Source organism: Gymnoscopelus braueri, assembly GCF_963280865.1.
Source record: "Gymnoscopelus braueri genome assembly, chromosome: 15".
In the NCBI taxonomy this organism is placed as follows: Eukaryota; Metazoa; Chordata; class Actinopteri; order Myctophiformes; family Myctophidae; genus Gymnoscopelus; species Gymnoscopelus braueri.
In genome coordinates this window covers 10,030,120-10,036,766 of record NC_137620.1, presented here as the reverse complement: position 1 = coordinate 10,036,766, position 6,647 = coordinate 10,030,120, and the positions used below count along the sequence as shown (strand labels likewise).

The window sequence follows — 6,647 nt, the reverse complement described above, 5'->3', positions numbered from 1 at the left end:
AAGCAGCATCACTTAAAGAAAGGCTGACAAAAGTGTCATCTGTTTGCCTAACAACAGATTGTTGGACGTCAAGGGTTACAGCTTCATTCTGTAACTTGCCATTTTATTGAAAGTTTTCACATGTCATCCTGCCTATTAGATTGCTTTGAATTCACTGAGCGGCACACTGCAGACAACCTGTCAGAGAGCTTCTCAGTGTTGCAGCAGAGTGGGGGGTTGACAAGAAAGTGGTGTGCTGCTTAACCGACAATGCTTCAAACATCACAAAGGCTATTCAAATTACAAAATGGCCCCATCTTCCATGCCTGGCACACACTATCAATCTGGTGGTAAGAGATGCCCTCTAAGGACCATTGATAAAGTCAAAGAGGCTGTGGAATACTTTCACAGAAGCGGCCCGGGTGCACAGAAACTGAAGGAGACACAGCATGAAAAGAACTTGACTGACCCAACTTCGACCCAAACAGGACTGTATCACCAGATGGAACTCAACATATCACATGTTGCAGAGTTTTCTGACCAATAAGGTTCCCATCGTCTCCACCCTGGCTGTCATGGATGCAGATGTCCGCACTTTATCCCATGAGGAATGGACTATACTGCAGGAGATGTGCATCATCTTGAAGCCATTCGAAGAGGTCACTGTTGAACTCAGTGCAGAAAGGTATGTAGTTCAGCTGGTCAGCGGTAGATTTCTATAGCATGCATGCAAATTGCATGATACTAAATTAATTATCAATAATAATAAATAAATAATGTAAATAATAAATTAATTAATATAAATAAATACATATTTGACACCATAATAGATACCTGTGTAATAAATAGTGGTATGTAATAAATAATTGTTGGTATAACTTTGTAATTGTATCACTATAATAATAATCATATTTTCTTTTCCTCACTAGCTTTGTGTCTGCCTCCAAAGTGTTGCTGCTGGCCAAGGGACTGCAGAGAGCCATGGTCGATATCCAGAGAAGGACAACAACACAGACAGCAAAAGACATGGTCGACTGTCTTTCTTCAAGCATGGCGACCAGATTCCGCAAAATTGAATCCAACCCCATCCTTGCAGATGCTGCTGCTCTTGACCCCAGGTTCAAAAGGATGGCATTCATGGATGGCAGAAGTGCAGATGAGACTTTCCAAAGAATATCAACTGCAGCAGCAAGACTCACTCTAAGCAGCAGTGAACCCACCCAGGAACCGGCCCAAGAGGAACCAGCACCAGAATCAGTTGTTTGGAATTTTTTCCATGAGCAAGTAAGGATGGCAAAAATAAATCACATTTTATTTTCTCTAAATCTAGGATAACGTCAGGCTAATATCACAATCTCATTATAACATTGTTTTATCTCCCACCCCATTGTTATATCTCCCACCCCTATGAGCAGGTTGCTGGAACAGGGTCAACCACCAGGAACCCCACAGCAGACGCCATTATGGAGGTGAGGGCATATCTAGACGAGCCTCTTGCTCCAAGACAGGCAGATCCTGTGGTGGAGAAATCGGGGCCACGTGTACCCCATGCTTAGCAAGTTTATGGTTAAGAAGCTTTGCGTTGTGGCAACATCAGTTCCGTCTGAGAGAATATTTTCAAAGACTGGACTAATAATCTCAGACAGAAGAAGTCGCCTCAAGCCCACAAAAGTGAGAGCACTTGTCTTCCTCAATGCAAATCTGCCAAAGGACAAGGGGAGGCAGAAGAAGCCATAAAGCATGGAACTGCTTTAGTATTTGAGGGCTTTCATTTATTTAGTTTACACTTTATTTTGTTCATTTGAGGAACCACTGGTTTACAGCCAGTAAGTAAGCCTTGTTTTAACAATAATAAACACTTTATCGACGTTAAGCTGCTTGTGTGATCGGCCACATAACTTGACAGCCTGCACTTTTCCAGTGCAGCTTTGGGCTTGGGGAAAGGAATAAAATATGTCCCCTCCAAATGTTCTGGGTACCTGGAATCACTGTTGCAGGTCCACCACTGGAACCCCCTCTTCTCTCCTCACCCCTCCTCTCCTCCCCTCCCATCCCCCTCTCCTCTCCTCCCCTCCCATCCCCCTCTCCTCTCCTCCCCTCTCTTCCCCCTCCTCTCTCCTCCCCTCCTCTTTTCTCGTCCCCCTCCTCTCCTCTCCTCACCCCTCTCCTCCCTTCCCTCTCCTCTCCTCACCCCTCCTCCCCTCTCCTCTCCTCCTCTCTTCCCCTCCAGAATAAGGGATAGAGGGAGGGAGGGAGAGAGAGAGAGGGAGCGAGTGAAAGAGAGAGGGCCCTATTCCAAGGGAAATTTGAACAAACCACTAATTAGGGATTTCGGACTAGGCAAGAGGCGTTTCCCCGCAAAATTCGGTATTCTATGGCACCCCCGTGACCCGCCAAACACCTGAGCTACCCGTTACATTATGCATAGGTGTGGTTTGGGCGTTACACAAATCAAACCAATCAGTGTGCCAGGTGCCATTGCCTTTAAGAGCAGGCTGCGTAACCCACAACACGCAATCCCACAATGGAGGAGGAAGTGCAACCAGCACTTGGTCGTGCTCCTCGTTTTTCGGACGATGAGGTGAAAGCGCTCGTGCATGAGGTCAAGGCAAGGCAGGTGAGGATCTTCGGGTCCTCACATCATTCTTCAAAAAGGGACGAGGCAAGGCAGGCGTGGGTTGATGTAGCGGCGGCAGTGTCGGCCTTTTCTGGCATCACTAGAAGTGTGGAGCAAGTCAAGAAAAGGTTCGACACCACCAAAAGAACGGGGGAAAAAAAGGTTTGTTGCATATATGTGTAATTTTGCGATTAATCCATTGGGATTTCCCCTTGATTTTATCATACTGCTGTACCTTGAAATTGTCAATAAAATATTCCCTCAATCACTCCAAGGCCGCCGCTAACAGACGGGAACTGCTGGCCACAGGGGGAGGACCAAGCACGGTGGAGGTCCTCACTCCCTCGGAAGACCTCGCCGCCTCCACTCTCTTCCCCGAGAGTATATATGGCATCGGCGGACCAGTGGAGGTTGGCGGGGCAGAGGGAGGTAATTCAATAATTTTGCCAATTGCACCTGGTTTTGTGAAGGTCTATTTCTTGGGAGTAAGACCATGCTTAATGTGCAGACATGGATGGTCAGAAACGACACACTTGCGTTCATTAGACACACAATCATCGGACATTAGTATGCGCAATCTGAGATTATTATGACCGCCATGTGTGTAGGTAGGCCTATTCCAAACATTAACACCGTCCGTGCAGAGGAGCAGGTGTTTCTGAATTACTTACTTAATTCCAACGAAAAGTAAAAGAAGTGGGCAGCACCATGTCTAACCCAAACGAAAAAATATCAAACAATTGTTCTAGATAATAATCACAGGATAAAAATCCACAAATGATTGTTTATTAATTAAATCCGGCCATAAATGGACGTCAAACCCTCAATTTCTGCCAATGTAGCGTCAACTTTAATAATCAACAGTAGGCCTACTTCCTCCACAAAGTTAACCCCAAAAATGAAACTGATCCAAGTTCTACAGTCAGCGCAAATACTCTAAATTTGAAGGGAAATCTCACCAAAAGAAAACGTGGAGATCAAGAGATTAAACACTACAAGGTCCTTACACCCCGGGCCGATTTCTTTCATGCGAACAATACGTTTTTTTTTATAACCTTTATAAAGTCAATGCAAGCTTACATGGAGCGCAAAAGCGTCTTTTAATTATTCGGAACGAGTCCGAATTTTGCGTATATTCGCCGATCGCCTTAAACCAATTCACTTCTAATTAATGTGGAGGCTGCTGGATAATATAACATTTTAGGCCTATTTCAAAATTACATTTCAAACATGTGACATCGACTGGCAAGTATAGGCTAGTTTAACAATTACCAAGGGGGAAAGAATGAAGCATAACAAATGTTCCAACAAAATGATAATTTATTAAAAATCTAAACAAATGAGTGCAGTTGGCCTAAATGTCAATTATTCCCACAGATGAGCCACTTCAACCCTCCACCGTGGCTTTTCCTGGCGAGGAGGAGACACAGGGGGGAGAGCGAGCCGAGGATCCTGGTGAAGGATCTTCAGGGGTTCCAGCAGGCCGAGGGTCGTCGGGGGTTCCAGCAGGCCGGGCCAAGAAGAGACCCCGCCCCCGCCGATTCAGAAATGTGGTAAGACCAGAGGACCACCCAATTCTCGCGATCCAGCAGGCAGGGTTCCGCATGCTGGACCGGGAATTGGGTGGTCTTCGGCGGGGTCTCTTCAGCCTTAACAGGCAGATGGTCAGCCAGGGGCGGCTCATGAGGGAGGGAGTTGCAGCGCTCCAGCAGGGAGTTGCTGTCCTTCAGCGGAGCGCTGCAGCTCTGGAGTCGCTCTCTGTGCTGGGGCCTCCGGCGGCCCGATCCGGACCAGCTGCTGCTGCTCCTCCATCACCACCACCACCACCACCACCACCAGCTCGCTCTCCTCCTAACACCAGAGCGGCCCACCATCCAGCAGCTCCTCCTCCTCCTCCCTCCCGTGGCCGGCGGTCCCGTGGTGGCTCACGCCTGCGAGTGAGGGGAGGAAGAAAGTAGTGAATGCATTGCCTTGACCTCATGCACGAGCGTTTTTAATTTAATTTATTTTGTAAATTTTGTTTCCAGGATTTTTTATGGCTTTTTTTTTTTAAACCGTTATAGAAGGCCTGTTTTTGTTTTCTTGTATTATTGTTATTATTGTTTATTTATTATTGAATTAAAAAAAGTATTTAAGACTGAAAACATTTACTGTACTTTACTGTACCATTTTGATGCATTTATACTTAGTATTTCCGATAACCTACTTTTATTCTACTACATCTCAGAGGCAAATGTTGTGCTTTACTCCACTACAATTATTGGAAAATGTGTCTTACTAGTTACTGTGACGATTTAGATCAGGGGTCTTCAACAGGGGGTCCTCCAAATGTTTGTGATATGTTTTGTTTTTTTTACCTTAACCACTTGAACCCTAACATCTCATTTATGAGGAGAACTTAAGCCAAAAATAGCAGATCTACAAGCTCACAACGCCTCGGCGAGGCATTGTGAGCTTGTAGATCTGCTATTTTCAAATTAGTTGCAATATGTTCAAACTTGCGAAATGGGCCATAATTACTTTTGGTACTTTAAGTTGGCCTATATTTGGATGCCAATACTTTTGTACTTTTACTAAAGTACTTTTTTAATAGTACAAAATGTGTAGCCTACTTTTTCCACTGCTGGTTCCAACTCCCTCACCCATCTGAAATGAAGCGTACAAACATTTTAGAAAATATGTACAGCCAAAGAAATGCCTACATTGACTGCAACCATTTCCATGTTTTGTTTAGTAAGCGACTTGGAGTATAATAAAAGCGCTATATAAATTGCATGTATTAGGCTACTGATTGATTGCACAAATTACTTACGAGGCAGGCTGCAGATGACATGATGACTAGCGGAGTCGCAGCTCCGCTGCCAGCTGGTCCCTCACTGCCCGTGCTTGTGGTGGCACATTTGCTTCTAAATTTGGATTGGGCAGCATCTGCACCTCAGCTTGCCGTCTTCTATAGTCCGCTAATCTACCCTCGTCGAAGTCCAGCACCATTCCATGTTGTTTGGCAATGTTGTGCAACACACAGCATACCACTACGAAACGTGCTACCTTCTGAGGACCATACTGCAAGACCCCACCCGACTTGTCCATGCAGCGGTAGCGCATTTTGAGCTGGCCAAAGACCCGCTCAATGACAATACGTGCGCGTGAGTGTTTTCTATTAAAAGAACACTCACGCACACTTGTCGGCGCTAGGTATGGCACCATGCACCACGTCTTTAATGGATAGCCATTGTCACCCAACAGCCAACCATCTAGAGGGGGGTTCCTCGGAGTCTGGAAGACTGCTGGGATGACGGACTGTTCCATTATAAAGGCGTCGTGACTACCTCCAGGATGATTTGCGTATACATTTAAGATGTTTTCATCTGCATCGCAAATCACCTGGACGGTAATGGAATGGGTTCCCTTACGGTTCACATAAGCGCCACTGTTCAGCCTCGGAGCCCGAATTAGAACATGTGTGCAATCCACTGCGCCGAGAACCCTAGGGAACCCATATTTTGCCAAAAAAGCCTGCTTGCCCCGGCGCTGTCTCTCGGGTGTCACAGGGATGCCAGTGATGTACCTACCTGCATGTCGGACTATGGCATTCGTGACGGCAGTTATAGCCCTGCTTACGGAGGGTTGGCTGATTCCTCCAGCCAAGACCAGTGGATTTTGAAAAGTGCCACTGGCATAGAAGCAAAGTGCCACAGTAACTTTCACAGCAATAGGCAAGTGGGGACCAAAGCCAGGGCCAGCGGGCTCTAGGTCATCTGCAATTAAGTGACATAGTTCTGTCACTGCCCCACGGGTGAGGCGCAGGAACGTCACGCTTTGTCGTTCTGTGGAAAATAAAAATGTTATTGCCAACGACTTTATCACTATAAAAACGGCAAAATGTATTGATTAAAAAAAATAATAAAAATACCAGTCAGGTTGAGGTAGGAGACTCGCTGGCACGGGACTCGTTCTGGTGGAACAACCAGCATTCCATCAAGCCGATTCAGCAGAATCTCTGCCATGATCCCAATATTTATTTATATATAAATTGTAAATTTATATATAA

General features: G+C 45.8%; 1 long non-coding RNA gene across 1 annotated transcript; it reads right to left on the bottom strand.

The window, feature by feature from the left end:
- Positions 1-4,501: 4,501 nt before the first annotated feature.
- LOC308102006 lies at positions 4,502-5,550 on the bottom strand. The gene is made up of 3 exons (XR_013934601.1): positions 5,409-5,550; positions 5,209-5,242; positions 4,502-4,527 (listed from the first exon to the last, which is right to left on the bottom strand). It is a non-coding gene; the product is annotated as an uncharacterized lncRNA (long non-coding RNA).
- Between the last annotated feature and the right edge of the window lie 1,097 nt (positions 5,551-6,647).